This window comes from Elephantulus edwardii, unplaced genomic scaffold (genome assembly GCF_000299155.1).
Source record: "Elephantulus edwardii isolate Elephantulus edwardi_28Jun2011 unplaced genomic scaffold, EleEdw1.0 scaffold00123, whole genome shotgun sequence".
NCBI classification, from domain to species: domain Eukaryota; kingdom Metazoa; phylum Chordata; class Mammalia; order Macroscelidea; family Macroscelididae; genus Elephantulus; species Elephantulus edwardii.
This window is the reverse complement of record NW_006399873.1, coordinates 7,909,536-7,927,915: the sequence shown is the minus strand read 5'-3', so window position 1 is coordinate 7,927,915 and position 18,380 is coordinate 7,909,536. Positions and strand designations below refer to the sequence as shown.

Here is an 18,380-nt window from a genome sequence, read left to right as displayed (position 1 = left end):
ATCAACACTCTCGGTACCAGTTGCCAGAAAAATCAGAAGAATTGCATTGGGAAACTATGCTGTCAGGGACCTCTCCAGAGTATTGTGAAGCAATGCTTTTAGACTATAGATTAGGGTGCACCTGATCCAGGTCATGGTCTTTGTTATTACTTGCTATGGACAATTACTAAGGATGATATTAGAAGAATTGATGCCTTTGAGTTTGGTGTTAGAGAAGAGTATTGAATATACCCTGGACTGCTAAGAGAAAAAAACTGGTTTACTCTGGAGAGCTTGAAGCTAGGCTGCTTCTTGGAGGCAAGTGTTTTGAAGCACTATCTGACATACTTTGGGCATGTCACCAGGAGTGACATCCTTGGAGAGTGACATTATGCTTGGAAAGATAGAGAGACAGCACAAGAGAAGAAGACCCTGGAAGAAGACCCTGGATTGACTCAATGACTGCAGTAATAAGTTAGTTGCTGTGGAGACAATGAATTTGACTTGGAATAGAGCCAAGTTCAGAGCATGTGAATATTGGGTCACTATGAGCTAGAGTAGACTCAAGGGCATACAACAACAACAGTGGTAAGAAAGTGTATTGTAATTTCAAAGCTATGGAGTTCGAATCCAGCAGCTATTCTGTGGAAGAAGGACAGGTAATCTCCTTCTGTACAGTTTACTGCCTCTGAAAACCTCTGGAGGGTCAGCTATAAGTTGATTGTGTTTAATAGGCACAAAACAACAATAAAGACAAAGGGGAAACCCTGCTTAATTAGCAAAAATTTGTATTTTAAAATGCCTGTGCTTTAAAATGTCATGTAGCGATTGGAATTTTCAAAGCTCCCCACCCCCGAAAAAAAAAGGGTGTTTATATATTTCTATGCTAAACTTTAGGGATAAATTTATTTGGATACTTATATATATTTAATCATTTCTTCAGCGTTCTAAGTGTTTTTTATTTGCTTTTTGTTTTTTTAAGTGACCTGAAACCATTCCTACTTGATTTCAAAAATTTACACTCAGCTTTGTATTTTAGTAGCTGTTTCAAAAGCTTAATTTTTCAGATATTACAAAGATTTTCTTTTTATCCACATTTAAAGAACTTTATGCAAATACTTTGTACCTAGGCTGGAGAGAGGATGAAAGGCACTCAAGCATTGAGGACTCTCCTTCATAGGGTTGCTATGAGTCGCCTGCAACTCGACGGCACTTAACAACAACAACAACATACAGTCATGTCATAGTATGTTGATTTATTGTTGTTGTTGTTGTTGTTGTTGTTAGGTGACGTTGAGTTATAGATGACTCATAGCAACCTTATGGAAGAAAGACCTGAGCACTGTTCAAAGAGTTTCCAGAGGCAAGCCATTTCAGAAGTGGATGCCACTCCTGTTTTCAAGCTTGTTTTAATGGAGAAGCTTCACCAAACACTGTCCACCATGGTCAACCATTATCACATTTTGCACATCAGTGTCACAGTCACAATGTTTACCATCAGAGCAACCACATGTTACCTCTGTACAGCAATGCATAGACCAGTGCTATACCACCTAAAAGAATGTTTGACAAACAATTTGAATCAGGCCACAGGGCTTTGGGGCTTTAAGCCACCACCTTGCTTGTTGAAAGTAAGGAGGATTTGAATCACTTGTAGTTGAAGAGCAAGAAATGCAGATTTAAGTAAGGATTGCATCTCTGAATCAAAAAAACAAAGACTGTTACCACTGAATGACAGACAACACTATGAATGATGGAGAAGAGATTGAAACTGGCAACAGCTTCATCTTGCTTGGATGCACAAGTAACACTCTACATGCAAGCAGTTAGGAAATAAGAAAACACATTTCACTGGGAAAATTGGAGTTAGGGAGGGACCTGTCCAAATTAATGAGGTATGTTATATGATGTCAGTTTGAGGACTAAGATGTGTCAGCTTCAAGCCATAGTTTTTCCAATCACTTTCAATGCATCTGAGAGATAACCAATGAATAAAGACAGCATAAGAATTGATGTCTTTGAGAAGAGTACTGAACATGGATGGTCTAAAGAACAGACAAGTATGTCCTGGAGACAAGTATGTCCAAAGTTCTTTGGAGGCAAGCATGATGAGGCTTCACTTCATATATTTTGGGCATATTGCTAGAGGGACTATTCCTTGGAGAGGGACATGATGCTAGTAAGGGTTAGGTTTGGAAAAAGAGAGGAAGACCCTCGACTAGGTGGATTAACAAGATTACTGCCTCATTGGGTTCTTACGTGTCAGGAAGTATGAGGATGGCACAGGATAGAACAGGGTTCAGATATTTTTGTTCATAGGGTCACCATGAGTTACACTCAGCTCGATAACAATAACAACAACAACAACAAGGAACTCTCTACAAGGAACATTGAGGAATAATTTACAGTTAGTTCATAACATGTTGTTACAATCTTCTTTACATATTTTTCTCCAAAAAGAATTTTGTATTACTAAAAGAAACTGATTTACTAAGTTTTAAATTTTGTAATTGATGTTGGTGGTAGTTATTTTTATATTTATTCTTTGAAAGCAGTTTAAAAGAACTTAGCTCAATTGATGCAGTCACTATGAGATAACAGGAAAAATAATGTCTAATTTAGAAAATATTTTTTCTAATATTTATCATAAGAGTTTATCTACAAATAAATCAATGCTTCAGTGAATAATATACACTATTGTACATTTAGCAATTCAAATCTACTGTCTACTTGGCAGGGGAAAGAGGAGACATCTCCTATACAATGTTGGAAACAAATCTAAGGTTCTTATAAATAGGAATTCAATTAACAGCCAAGAAGAAAGTTTTCTAGTACATTTGAAAGTAAAACTTGATCATCTAAATAAATTAGAAATTAAATATACATCTCAAATATCCTAAGCAAACAGAGTGCAACTTTGGCTTGGTAGCATCACTTTCTATCCACTAGGCCCTCAGGTCTGGTTTTAATTGGTTTTGGTCAAACATTCTTCTAAGCGGTATAGCACTGGTCTGTCCATTTGCTATACAGAGGTCACTCATGGTTTCTGTGATGCTAAACACTGTGACACTGCTGTGTTAAATGTGTTGATGGTTACCCATGATGAACAGTGTTTGGTGGAGCTCCCTGATTAAAACAAGTCCAACGGCTCTTGCTCAGCAGTACTTGCCCAGTAGCCTTCACCCAGGTTCACCCAGGTGCCCTCGCCAGCAGCCCCTGCCCCAGCAAGGCTCTGGTCTATTGGGCTTAAGAAAATCAGTCAAATTCCCACCAACCTGCTTGCTCCTGGCACATTAGGGGAGCCCAAGAAAACTCAGTCAAATACCTACTGGCCCACTCACTCCTGGCCAGTTGGTGGGGCTTAAGGAAACTCAGTTAATTCCCTGTGACTTGGTTTCTCCTGGTGGATGGGTCCCACAGCAGCTCAGTTGACAGCTTCTGCCAGGGACTGTGGCTCGCTGCTCCTGTAGCTCCTAAACTAATTATTTTAATAAAAGTTCTGCTCAAATTCCTACTGTCCATGTCACACCGCATCGGTCTCTCTGGTGGCCCATTTCTACGCAGCTTGCCACTCCTCTAGGTCCTTATGCTGTTTCTTCCACTACTGCTATTTTGGTTCCCCAACCTGTTCAGCATTTTTTAAGCTGAAGGAATTGAAGAACAAATTCAAACTTGGAGCAATACTTAAAGATGTTTTGGGAAAATTATTAATTGATCCAGGAAGAATGAAAAGAAGATGGAAAGAGTATATAGAGTCATTGTACCAAAAGGAATTGGCTGACACAGAAGAATTTCATGAAACAATGTGTGAGCAAAGAACCTTTGGTGATGAAGGAAGAAGTTCAAGCTGCTCTTAAAGACTTGGCAATAAAATAAGGCCCCAGGAATTGGTAGCATATCAATTGCCATATTTCAACAGATGTTGCCCTGGATGTACTCACCAAGTTGTGCCAAGAAATCTGTAGGACAACCACTTGGCCAACTCACTGGAAGAGATCTACATTTGTTCCCATTCCAAAAAAAGAGGGCCCAACAGAGTATGGAAATTATCGAACAGTATCATTATTATCACATGCAAACGATATTCTGCTGAAGATTCTCCAAAACTTACTGGAATAGCATATCCACAGAGAACTGCCTGAAGTACAGGCTGGGTATTGAAGAGGTCATGGCATTAGGGATACTATAGCTAATCTCAAATGGATCTTGGCTGAAAGCAGAGAGTACCAGAAGAATGTCTGTCTGTGTTTCATTGACTATGCAGAGGCATTTGACTATGTGGATCATAACAAACTGTGGCTGATTCTGAGAAGAAGGAAAATCCACGAACACTTGATTGTGCTTATGCAAAACCTATACGTGGACCAGGAGGCTGTCGTCAGAATAGAGCAAGGAAACATTGCATGGTTCAAAATTGAGAAGAATGTGTGTCAAGAATGTGTCCTATCTCCCTATCTTTTCTATCTATATGTGGAACAGATTATCTGGGAGGCTGGTCTCTGTGAGGAGAAGTGTGGCATCCGGATTGGAGGTAGACTCATCAACAATCTGTATTTTGCAGATGGCACAACCCTGTTTGCTAAAATTTAGGAAAACCTGAAGTGCTTGCTACAGAAAGTCAAGGACTATAGTAGCCTTCAATGTTGAAGCTTAATATCAAGAAAACAAAGATTTTCACCACTGGGCCAATTGACAGCATCATGATAGATGGTGAAAAGATTGAGATTGTTGACAGCTTCAGTTGGTTTGGCTCTACAATTTACAGTTTGGTACCAACAGCCATTAATTAAAAAACAAATCACAATGGGAAAGGCTGCTGTTGAAAGTAATCTCTCCAAAGTACTGAAAAGCAACAATTTCATTCTGGAGACGAAGGTGCACCTGAAACAGCTCATCGTCTTTGCAATTACATGCTATGCATCAGAAAGCTGGACAATTACTAGGAATGAGAGAAGGAGAGTTGATGCCTTTGAGCTTTGGTGCTGGAGAAGAGTACTGGATACACCATTCGATTCTAGGAGAACAAATAAGTTTGTCCTGGAGAGGGTAAAGCCAGGCTGCTCCTTGGAGGCAACGATTCTGAAGCTTCTTCTGACATTCTCTGAACTTGTTGCAAGGTGGGATCAGGCCTTGGAAAGGGAAGTCACGCTTGGGAGTGTGGAAGGACAGTGCAGTAGAGGAAGATGCTCAATGAGATAGATTTATTTACTTCCTGGGGTAGTAATGGGGGTAGATGTGTTGGAGACAATGAGATTGACAAGGGATACAACAGAGTTTAACACTATTGTACGTAGGGTCGCTCTGAATTGCAGCTGACCTAGCAGCACATAACAACAAAAGTGCTCTAGAAATAAATTAATTCTTTATAAAACTTATAAAAATTAATAAAAAATACAGCAGAAAAAAAGTGGTGTTTTTATTTTTGTTGTGCTCTGAGTTGGAACCAATTAAAAATTGACCATGTAGTAAGCTTTCAGAGGCAGTTTAATCACATGGGAGATTTTCCATCGTTCTTTTGTTCAAAGTTTGTAGAACTTCTCAATTTCTTCATCTTTGACTTCCATTATTGATGCATATCTTGAATGAAAAGTATAGTGGCAGGTCCTCCTTCTATGAGTTTGGACATCCACATTTTGTTGTTATTAGTTGTAATCAGGTCAATTTTGAATAGTAGGAATCCTGTAAAGGACAGAATTGATACTTGCCCTATCCAGCACCGTCCTGATCTCTTTTATGCTCAAGCTCATTACGAGAGTCACTGCATCAACTCATTTCTTTAAATATTTTCCTCTCTTTCACTGACCCTCTATCTTTTCCAGAATGATGTCTGTCTCCAAGGATTGATTCCTCCTGGACATGCACAAAGAAAGTTAGAAAAGGTTTCCTCATGTTACTATTTTGAAAATCTATATTTGTATTCTGATCTTCATACCATTCAATCTTTATGCAGAACAAATAATCCAGGAATGGGAACCCTATGAGGAGAAATGTGGCATCAGGATTGGAGGAAGACTCATCAATAATCTGCATTATGCAGATGACACATCTCTGTTTGCTGAAACTGAGGAAGAGCTGAAGCCTTTGCTGCAGAAAGTCAAGGACTTCAGCCTTCAATAAGGATTGAAGCTTAAAATCAAGAAAAGATGCTCGCCACTAGGCTGATTGACTGCATCATGATAGACGTTAAAGAGATTGTGATCGTTAATAGCTTTAGTTTGCTTGGCTCTACAATCAACACTCTTGGTACCAGTAGCCAGGAAATTGAAAGACAAATTGCATTGAGAAAGTCTGCAGTCAGAGGCCTCTCCAAAGTACTTAAGAGCAATGATGTCAGTCTGGAGACTAAGGTGCACCTGATCCAGGTCTTAGTCTTTGCAATTACTTGCTTGCCTCTGAAATCTGGTCAATGACTAGGAATTATAGAAGGAGAATTGAGGCCTTTGAGATGTGGTATTGGAAAAGAGTATTGCATATAACCTGGGCTGCTAAGAAAACAAACAAGTTTGTCCTAAAGAGTGTGAAAGCAGGGCTCCTTGGAGGCAAGGAATCTAAAGATTCATCTGACATACTTTGGGCACATTGCAAGGTGAGACCATTCCTTGGAGAAGAACATTATGCTTGGGAGTGTGGAGGGACAGTGCAAGAGAACAAGACCCTGATGAGATGGTTTGATTCAGTGACTGGGGTTAAGGTGGTAGGTTTGTTAGAGAAAATAATAAGATTGGCACAGGCTAGAGCAGGCTTTAGGGCTGTTGTAGATAGGGTTGCTGTGAGTCATAGGCGACTCGACAGTAAATAACAAGAACATCAACAACAATGGTTGTGTTGACAGTTCATTCTGCTAATAATAGTAGCAGATCAGTTTCAAGAAGGGGGAAGTTAACATGTCCCAAATCTTAATCTCCTGTACAGTTCATGATTTCCAACAAGCTGTTCCTTCTTCATTCATTTTCCCCACTCCTCTATGTCCCTTGGGTTTGGTGGTTTACTGGATGGTCTCACAGAGACTCAGACTCTTGGGGAATAACTAAAGCAACTGTGGGTGAAATAATCTGCTGATGCAGAGAATGGTAATATAGTCTGTGAGTTGTGGTACAGCTGGATGCTATGCCTCAGTGTCCCAGGAAAGCAGGCATCCAAAAAAGAGAGATAGCATTGAATCTCCACAAGCTTACACAGTGATTGCAGCAAAGGGCTTGGGTGTACCAGAGATTGTGATGATGGCATGGAATAGGGTCACTCTGAGTCATAATCTCTTCCATGGTACTTAACAACAACCCATGAGCATATATAAGCCTCTGGTAAGGTTTAACTTTTATCCTATATTAACTCTATCTCCTTCACACAAAAACTACTTTACAAAATAAACAGTCAATTGCTATGAAAGACTTTGACAATAAATACCCCTCTTAAACATCACAATCACAAACCCAGCCATTGTTGTTGACTGTGAATTATAATAACCCTGTGTACAATAATTCTGAATTCTATCCAATCTTGAGTTAATCTCATTGTCCCACACACCTACCTTCATTACCCTAGTTACTGTGTCAATCCATCTCATCTAAGGTCTTTCTCATCTGCACTGCTCCTCCAGTCTCCCAAGCGTGATGTCCTTCTCTGAGGACTGGTCCCTTCTGGTAACATGCTCAAAGTATGTGAAACTGAGCTTCAAAATTCTTGCTTCCTAGAACATACTTAGTTTTTCCCTCTTTAGGTAGGCTTATTTGTTCTTTTGGCAGTTTATGGTTTGTTCAATACTCTTCTCCAGCACCACAACTCAATGGCATCAATTCTACTTCTGTCATCTTTAGTCATTGTCTAGCTCTTCACTGCATACTTAAAATTTACTTTATGTGTGTTGTTTTAAATAGAAATTCCATCTCTTTATAATAAAATATGATATTTTTACTTTGTAGGCAAGACATGTATATTTAGCACTATTTGTGAATTGTTATATACACATACTCTTTTTAATGTCTTTGTTCAGCATATGCTACTCATTTCTATTTTTACATCTCAGTAATTCTGCATGTCACAAAATCCTTGTCAGACTCTTTATAGCAGTATCATATTGCTGGAGGTCATAATTCAATACATAGTTTAAGTGCTCACTTTCTTTGTAGTTACCCTCATTTTACCTTTTGAATACAATGTTTTATAGGAATACTTTGGGGATTCTATTTGTATTTTACCCGTAAATCTTTAGCTCAGCAGGTAACAGAACTAATAACCAACATTTTATTGCAGTAAGACTGGCTGATTTCCAGTACTTCATTGTTACGGATTCTGCTTAATCTTTTCATGATATTTATTTAATACTATAATTTCTTTAAGGACTTACTGAACACTGCTGTTTATGATTTTTCTCTTAAGTAGACAACAAGAGGATATGTTTGAAAGGTTAGAAACAATAGCATGAAAATAAGCGCATTGGTTATAAAACCCAAACCAGTGTGCTATTCAGACAATGTTGTAACTATGAAAGAATAAAATAATTTTGGTCACAGTTCAATATTAGGGAATATATAGTATTATTTTGTAGCTTAGTAACAGTATTTTTTTGCTAACCACACATACACTTAAGTTATCATCATGCAAAATTATGCCTGTTTGCTTAATTTTTTATGTGCTCTCTTTTACTCAGATTATATGCCTTCTTTCATTTTAATATACTAAAAGGGATGTTTAATGAGTAAGAAAATAGGGTAGTAAAAATAATATTTGCTGATAAAATATAATGGATCAATTTATGTCTCCCACAAAATACATCCATATAAATAATGTGGAAGTTAAGGAACTCTGGTGGCCTAGTGGTAAGAAGCTGCACAAAGGCACTTAGTTTGAACTCAACCTGCTGCTTTGTCTCTTTTTCTTTCCATTCCTCTTTCCCAGCATGATATCTTTTTCCAAGGACTGGTGGTTCCTCCTTATAACAGGCCTAAATCATGTGAGATGAAGTTTCACCACATTGCATCTAGGAAGCACTTTTGCATACTCTCCAAGACACCTTTTTGTTGTTGTTGTTGTTGTTGTTCTTTTAGTATCCCATGGACTCTACAGTATTTTCTCGAATACAGTAACACAAAGGCATCACATCGTATGCTACTGTTATTTATTCAAATCAGATGCATGGAAAACAATTGAAAATTCTGTGGTTTAGATCAGGTGCACCTTAGTCTTTAAAGTGTCATAAATTCTTTCTAGCACTTTGGAGAGGTTATTAACAAGAGATTTATAATACAACATATCTTCAGATTTTTAAACTATTATAATGAATATTGATTTTAGAACCATGTAATATTAAATATTTCAGTGCTTCAATCTTTTGTCCCTCTATTATGATATCTACATCAAGCAGAATGATTTTTTTTTAACATTTTATGTTGCTATGCTATCCACTTTGAAGACTATATTTGAGTTTTCGTCTTCTGTTGTAAGTGCTAGAAATACATTTCACTTTTAACTGGTAAGATTGTGTAAACTGCATAACACAGGTTGCTGATAAATCTTCCTGCAATCTAGATATCCCATTGTTCTTAAAAATGTGTGTCTTCTTGAATTATTTGCTTAGGATATAGATTGAGCATGTACGGAGAAAGCATAAAGAAAAGATTGGATACACTAAGAGTAAATACCTTTTTTCCATCTTCTTTTGATACTTCCTGCATCATTCAAAATTTGGCCCACAAACATTTACAATTTGAGGCTTAAATTTATTTTAATGTTCTTTTAATTTGAGAAATACCAAATGAAATCTTCAAAATTTTGACATTCTTTTTAATATAGAAGGACCAAAAGAAAGAGAAGAAATATTTAATTAAAAGAAATAAACAGATTTCAAAAGCAGTCCAAGGAGATAAAGCAAAGTATTCAGAGGAAAGACACAAACAGAAAGTTGGAAAACCAAAAGGGAAGAACTCATATTAATAAAGTATCAAAAGAAGGTGGAAGAAATATACAGAGTCACTGTCAACACTGTCAACACTGAAACACTGCAGGAAATAATATGTGATCAAGAATTAATGGCAATAAAGGAAGAAATTCATGCTACAATGAAGGCATTGGTCAAATTAAGACTCCAGGACTTTATGAAATAATAACTGTTTTAACAAACAGATGTGGTTCCCTACATGTGCTCATCAGTCTGTGCCATGAAATTTAGAGCACTGCTACATGGCCAACTGGTTAGAAAAGATCCATATTTGTTCCCTCTCCCCAAAAAAGAGTGGTCAGTTATTGTTGTGGGATGCCATCAAGTTGAATACAATTCATAGCAATCTTAGGAATAATATGCCATCCATACCTCCTGCTGCCAGAACCCTCCCATTGTGGGAAACACTTGGAAACTACCTTCACCATATAAACACTACCTCCCCACAGTCTTTATGCCAGGAACACCAACATCATAGGGTAGTGAAGAGATAATGGGAGAACAGAAGTAGTGGAAGGCCTATGCGATCAAGCCAGAGGGGATGAGAGGTGCCAGAGGAACAAGGAGAGGGAATTAAACTGGATGCTGGAAGGGCATAGTGAGGGTGGGAACACAACTCATGCATCGAAGGGGTAAAACCCTGGGCCCAACGCCTGATTTGTGACCTGCATACTCTCATAAACTCTTTTGGGTAAAATGCTTGTCTGTCAAATATTTAACTAAAGGACTGGCCATCCACTTTTGAAATAACTAGCCTTCGAAAATCCTATGTACAACAGCACACACACCTAGGTTAGACTAGCTGCTAGGGCACTAGAAATGGAGTAGTCGTGATAGGAATCACAAAGGAGGAGGGACAATTGCAAACAAATCCTAATATTGGAACATGGAATATGGGAAGTACAAATATAGGAAAATTAGAGATTGGTAAATAAGAAGTGGAATCCATAAATATTGAAATACCAGAGATTGGCAAAATGAAATCTACTCGCATGGGACATTTTGAATAATAAAATCATGTGGTCTACTATTCTTGAAATGAAAAGGTGAGGGGAAAATGGGGTTGTATTCTTAGTTAAAAATACCATTTTTAGATGAATCTTGGAGTTACAGGATAATACTCATATATATACAAGGAAGATCTGTTAATACCACTATCAATCAAATTTATGGGTCAACAACCTAAAGCAAAGAAGAGGAAATAGATAACTTCTATCAATTGTTGCAATCAGAAATCAAACATATAACCAAGAAACACTAGTAATAATGGGTGACTAGAATGCAAAAATCTAGAACAAGGAAGAAGGATTATTATTGTTGGTACTGTCATGTGCTGTCAAGTAACCCAAGACTCATAGTGACCCTAGGTACAAAAGTCCTCAACCCTGCTCTATCTTGTGCCAATCTCACTGTCTCTGACACACCTACCTCCCATTATCCTAGTCACTGAATCAATCCATCTTATAGAGAGTCTTCCTTTCCTGTGCTGTCCCTCCATTTTCCCAATCATGATGTTCTTCTTCAAGGACAGGTCCCTACTTGCAACATGTCCGAAGTACATCAGATGAAGCTTCAGAATCCTTACCTACAAGAAGCAGTCTGTTTTCACCCTCTCTAGAACAAACATATTTATTTTCTTAGTAGTTCAGGGTATATTCAATACTCTTCTCTAACACCACAGCTCAAGACATCTATTATCTTTCTATCATCACTAGCCATTGTCCAGCTCTCTGATGCATAGTAAGTGATTGAAAAGATCATAGCCTGTATCAGATGCATCTTAGTCTCCAGACTGATATCATTGCTCTTCAGTACTTTGGAGAGGTTAAAAAAAGTTTGAAAATTTGCATACTTTCCCAATGCAATATATCTTTTAATTTCCTGGCTCCTGATAACGAGAGTATTGATTGTGGAAGCAAGCAAATAAGAGGAGTTAACAATCTCAATATCTTCATCATCTTCTGCAGAAAGTGCTTCAGGCCTTCTTTGATTTCAGGAAACAGGGCTGTGCTACCTGCATGAAATAGATTCTTGATGAGTGTACCTCCAATCCTGATGCTACATTTCTCCTCATAGAGCCCAGACACCTAGATAGTCTATTCTGCAGGTAGATTGCAAAGGTATGGACATAGAACACATTTCTGTACAATCAGTGATTTAGTCATTGCAAATACCTTTTATAAGAAACACAAACTCAGACTATACACATGGACCTCACCTAATGGCCTACATAGGAATCAGATTGACAACATATGTAGGAAAGAAAATCTTTGGAGAAACTCAGTATCAGCTGTGAAAACTAGGCCACGTGCTGATTATGGACCAGATGATCAACTACTTCTATGCAACTTCAAATTGAAGCTAAAGAAATAAAAGGAAATCCACAAGAACCAAGCCTATCCTTCCTGGTTTTAAAGACCATCTCAAAAAAAAAGTTGTGAGGCCATGAACAATAATGAGCTCTGGGAGAGTATCAAGAATATCTTCCATGAAGAAATCAAAAGGTCATTACAATTACTGAGGAAGAAAAAAAGCCAAACGATATCAGAAAAGACTCTGAATATTGCCCTAGACCACCTAGAAGCCAAAGCAAAGGGAAGAAATCAAGATATTAAGGAGGTGAACAGAAGATTTCAAAGAGCATCTCAAGAAGACAAAGCATAGTATTATAATAAGATGCAAAGAGCTGGAATCAGAAAATCAAAAGGGCCAAACTTGCTCAGCATTTCTTAAGCTGAGGGAACCAAAGAATAAGTTCAAGCCTGGAGTCTCAATACTTACGGATTTTGTGGGCAAAGTGTTGAATGACCCAGGAAGCATACAAATAAAAGGAGAGTACAGAGTCATTATATAAAAAATAATTGACGAACAGAACAATTTTATGAAACAGTATGTGATAAAGAACCTATGGTAATTAAGGAGGAAATTCAAGCTGCTCTGAAGAAATTGGCAAAATAAAATGGCCCAGGAATTGATAGCATACTAAGTTATACATTTCAACAGATGTTGCCGTGGACATGCTCACCAAGTTCTGCCAAGACATATGGAAGACAACTACGTGGCCAACTGACTAGAAGTGATTTATATTTGTTCCCATTCCAAAAAACAGGGACCCAACAGAGTGTGGAAATTATTGAACAATATCATTAATATCACATGAAAGCATAATCCTGTTGAAAATTATCCAAAAATGATGTCAACAGAGAACTACCAGATGTACAGTTAGGGATTAGAAAAGGCCCTGGCACTAGGGATATTATAGGCAATGTTAGATGCATTTAGCTGAAAGTAGCACCACAGGAATGTGAATCTGTTTTGTTGACTATGCAAACATATTTGACAATATGGATCACAACATACTGTGGCTAACTTTGAGAAGAATGGGAATTCTAGAACACTTGATTGTGCATATGCAAAACCTATACTTGGACTGAGAGGCAACCGTCAGAACAGAGCAAGGAAACATTGAATGGTTCAAAATAAAAAATGGTGTACATCAAGGATGTATCCTATATCCAAACCTTTTTGATCTCTATGTGGAGCAGTTCACCAGGAGGCTCTATGAGGATGAATGTGGCATCAGGACTGGAAGATGATTCATCAACAACCTGTGTTGCCCAGATGATACAACCCTGTCTGCTGAAACTGAGGAGGGCTTGAAGTATTGGCTGCAGAAGGTCATAGATTACAGCCTTCAATATGGATTGAAGCTCAGCATCAAGAAAACAAAGATTCTTACCACTACACAAATTGGCAGCATCATGATAGATGACGAAGAGATTGAGAGTGTTAACGCTTCAACTTGAATGGCTCCATAATCAACATTCTTGTTACCAGTAGCCAGGAAATCAAATGATGAATTGCATTGGGAAAATCAGCTGTTATGGACTTCTTGAGAATACTGAATAGAAATTATGTCAGTCTTGAGACTAAGGTGCACCTTATCTAGGTTCTGGTCTATGCAATTACTTGTTATGCAACAGAGAGTTGGACAATGACTAAGGATGACAAAAGAAGAGTTGATGTCTTTGAGTTGTGATGCTGGAGAAACATAGTGAGTATACTATGGCCCGAATACTGCTTGGAAGCAGGAGTGGCATCCACTTCCTAAAGAAAATGCCTTTTGAGAAACTGAGAAACAAGGATAGTTATAAAAAGGTGTCAAGTCTTTTGTTCATAGTGTCACTATAAGTCATGCTCTGCACAACAATCCACAATCACAACAACAACATGGCCTGCAAGGAGAACAAACAGGTTTGTCCCGGAAAAAGTGAAACTAGACTTTTCTTTGGAGACAAGGATTTTGAAACTTCCTCTGATATACTCTGAGTATGTTGCAAAGAAAGGCCAGTCCTTGGAGAGGGGCACCATGACTGGAAGGGCTTAGAGACAGTGCAAGATTGGAAAGACTCTGGATGAGATGAATTGACTCTGTGACTGGGGTAATGGAGCTTGGTGTGTCAGAAACAATGGTGTTGGTTCAGGATATACCAGGGTTGAGTGCTGTTGAACATTTAGTAATGATGGGTTGCAAGTGACTCAATAGCACATAACAACGATAAGAACATCCTATCTTGGGCCATCCTGATCATCTCTGACACACTTATTCCCATTGCTACTGTCATTATGTCAATACATCTTATTCAATGTGTCCTTCTTCACTTACTCTACAATTACCCTTCACTTTCCTAGTATGATGTCCTTTTCCAAGGAATAGCCTGTCTTGCAACATGCCCAAAATATGTGAGCCATGGCTTTATCATCTTTGCCTCCAAGAAGCACTTTGGCTGCATTTTCCCCCAAGATATCTCTGTTTGTTATTTTGGTAATCTGTAGGATATTCAGTGCTTTTCTCCAACACCAAAACACAAATGCATAAATTCTTTTTCTGTTGTACTTAGTCAGATGCACAGCAAGTGACTAAAAAGACCATCCCCTGTATTGAAGATATCTTAGTCTTCAAACTGTCATTGTTAGCAGCTTGAAGAGGTCTCTGACAGCAATCCCAGAGACTACTGAAATCATCAAACAAAATCATTAATACCATGTGCAAGTAAAATCTTGCTAAAGATTATTGAGAAATGGCTGTAGCAATATATCTACAGGGAACTGAGAGAAATTCAAACTGAATTTCAAAACAGGCCTTGGCATGAGGGATGTCATTGCTGATATCTGATGGATCTTTATCTTATAGCAAAGAATGCCAGAAAAATGTCTACTTTTGGTTTATTGCCCATGCAACAACATTTAATTGTGCGTATCATAGAAAATTATAGATTACCTTAAGAAGAATTGGGATCTCAAGAGTTCTTAATTGTGATTAAGGTAATCCTACACACAAAGAAGTAGTTTTATGAATAGAACAAGGGAACATTGCATGATTTAAAATCTGGTAGGTGTACATCAGAGTTGTATTTTCTATACATTCATACAATATTAAATAGAACTAGTAAAAACAAGATTTTTTTTTCCTCATAGTAAAAGATAATTCTACTTTTCATGTTGAAATATTATATTAATCATGTATTTTTTCATGAATAATACTTTTGTTAATGAATTTATTTTAATAATTTGTTTAGCATTTTAATTATGAAGGAATAGTATTATTTTAGAAATCATTTTCTGCATTACTTCATATGATCTACCATTCTTATTATTTTATTTTATTTTATGTATTCTATTTATTTGTTTATCTTAAGCAGAATTACTGGAATACAGCTAGTTTGATCATCACTTACTCATTCATTGCCATTGAGTTGAAACCAACTCATAGAAAACACTCCAAGTAGCTTTTCAAAGGTTTCAAATAACATGAAACAAGATAGTCCATCTTCTTCCCAAGAAAGAACTGGTGGTTTTCCATTTTCTGCCTTTGGATTTATAGTGTAACCCCTTATTTAATATTCTACCTGAACTTCTAACTATACTCTCTAATATGGATTACAGAGTTACTGGAAAATTAATAGTTGGTGTTTTGGTTGTTTTGTTTTTCTTAATTTTAAACAATGATTTATTCAGACACATGCTTGATACATTTCTTAACTTATACATAGTGGTTGGCATACCAATAGTGTTTTCATAATTTGTCCTGGTAAGACTAACAGAAGACTATTTATGAGAAATTTCAGGTCAATGTAGTCCCAAACGCTTAAAAAGCTATGTGCTACGTTCATAATTTCTGACATGAACAGCTCCATCCATGGCTCAGTTTCCCAACTCCTCTGTAATCCTTGGGTTCAGATTCACTAGAAGGTCTTGCAAAAATTCAGACCCTTCAGTGGAATGACTTAAGTGACTACAGGTAAGCATGTTGGTTTTGGAAAAACTGGTGAGCAGTGGACCAGGGTTCTGTAGAATTTCACGTGTAACAAATAGATGATGACTGTGGGTGATGTGGGCTGGTGTTTCAGAGACCGATGAGCAGCTAGCTGAAAGGTATGTCCCAGGCAAGGGAGTTTTTCTAAAGGAAAAAAAAAGTTGGGCATCAAGGTCCCATAAACTTAAATAAGTCTTTAGAAGGGTGAGGCTTGCAACACATTCTAATACTCTCTCCTTAATACAATAATTACTTTAGCATAAAACAAACATCTAATCTTTTTACTTTAGGAGAACTCTGCTATCCATCCCCTTACAATAATAATTACTATGTTCATGAAAATATGCAAACAAGCAACTCCATGTCTCATGTCTTTATCTCTCCTATTTTAGACAACCAATTTTTATGATTTGCCCATTCCTACCAAACCAGTACTCTGAGGAAACAAGCATGTTCCTTTCTCTGAAGAATCTTCCATTTCAGTTAAAACTGTAAGCATCTGCATCCATAGGGAAAGTACAGTCAAGAGAAAACAATTTTGCTGCAGCCATCAACACTAGTTCATAGCATGGAACATTTTCTTGGGTTCTGGTCAACTCTTTTCAAGCCATTTAAGACTAGCTCCAAATGGACATCAGCTGCCAGCACAGGAGTCCACATTTTGTCCTGTTTTCTAGACTGATTGGTTCTTTCACTCTGTCTTAGTACTTAGATGTGGCCAACCAAGAAGATGGGGGTCCTCATGACTCCCTTTTCTCAAACTCAGCAACCCTTTTATGGTTGTCCATGTGTGTACTAGGTCGACAATGCTAATGGACCATGTCCAAACTCAACTTGTCTCTTAATTGCTGAATACCTTTAATACAACTCCAGTGGATCCAGGTGGTCACCACTGTTGATCACATGCAACAACTCCCTTTAAGTTCAAATCCTGTAAAGGAGAATTACCCTGCTTCAGAAACCAAACTACTTCCTCTAGTTTTAAAAGGTCAAAGTCTCTTTTTCTCTTTCTTCCAAATGTAACAAAAGTCTAAGGAAGGTCTATTTGAATGCAAATCTCATCACTGTGATGGGTGTGGCTTTATCCTCCCCCCCCCACCAAGCTATGTTCCATGCCTTTATCTAAGTACTACTGCTTACAATAAGCAGGACAAAGCACCTCATTTTAGTATTTCCAGTCACAGCTATTAAGCTTGCATACTTTCTATAAATATAGTGTATCATCATGATAACATATATCATCATTACAACATAGTGGGTTTTATTGTTTGTTTTTATTTTATTTTTTTATAATTTGTCTTAACATTATAACAAAGATAAAACTTCATTATGCATAAAATACCTCTTAATGAACATAGAAAATTTATCACATTTCATTTTTTTAACTTTTTAAAAATAATTGTTTATTTACAAAATTTGAATAAACTGATTTGAGAACAGATCCTTCCAATTTCCCTCACCCCCACCCTGTCAAATTGTATGACTCCATGATTAATTCCCCTCCTCTTGCACATACTCATCACTCTGCTTCTGTCCTCCCTCTATTTCCATGATTTTTGATGGTGAATAGTGCTGCTGTGAGCACTGGTGTACAAATCTCCATTTGTGCCTTAGTTCTCATTTTCTCGGTATATTCCAACTAGTATAGTAGTTGGGCTATATGGGATTTCTATGTTCAGCTTACTAAGGAAGAGCCAAACTGCCTTCCAGAATGGTTGTATCATTTTACAATCCCACCAATGTTGTATAAGAGTTCCTTTCTAGCCATATCTTCTCCAACATTTATTACTTGCTGTCCTTTTAAACTTTGCCACTGTTATTGGAGTGATATGATACCTAATTGTGGTTTTGATTTTCATCTCTCCATTGCCAGTGACTTTGAGTATGAATGAAAACTACAGACCAATTTCTCTCATGAATATAGATGGAAAAATCTTTAACAAAATCCTAGCTAAGAGAATCCAAAAACACATAAAAAAAAATTCACCATTACCAAGTGGGATTCATAATAGATAAGCAAGGATGGTTCAACATAAGAAGAACAATCAATAATTTGCTGTATTAACAAAGTAAATAACAAAACCCATATAATCTTAGCAATTTATGTAAAAAAGGCATTTCACGAAGCCAACATCCCTTCCTGATAAAGAC

The 18,380-nt window shown here is 37.4% G+C and overlaps 1 pseudogene; it reads left to right on the top strand.

The window, feature by feature from the left end:
• Positions 1-16,304: 16,304 nt before the first annotated feature.
• LOC102875423 overlaps positions 16,305-18,380 on the top strand; it is a 77,318-nt pseudogene continuing 75,242 nt past the window's right edge.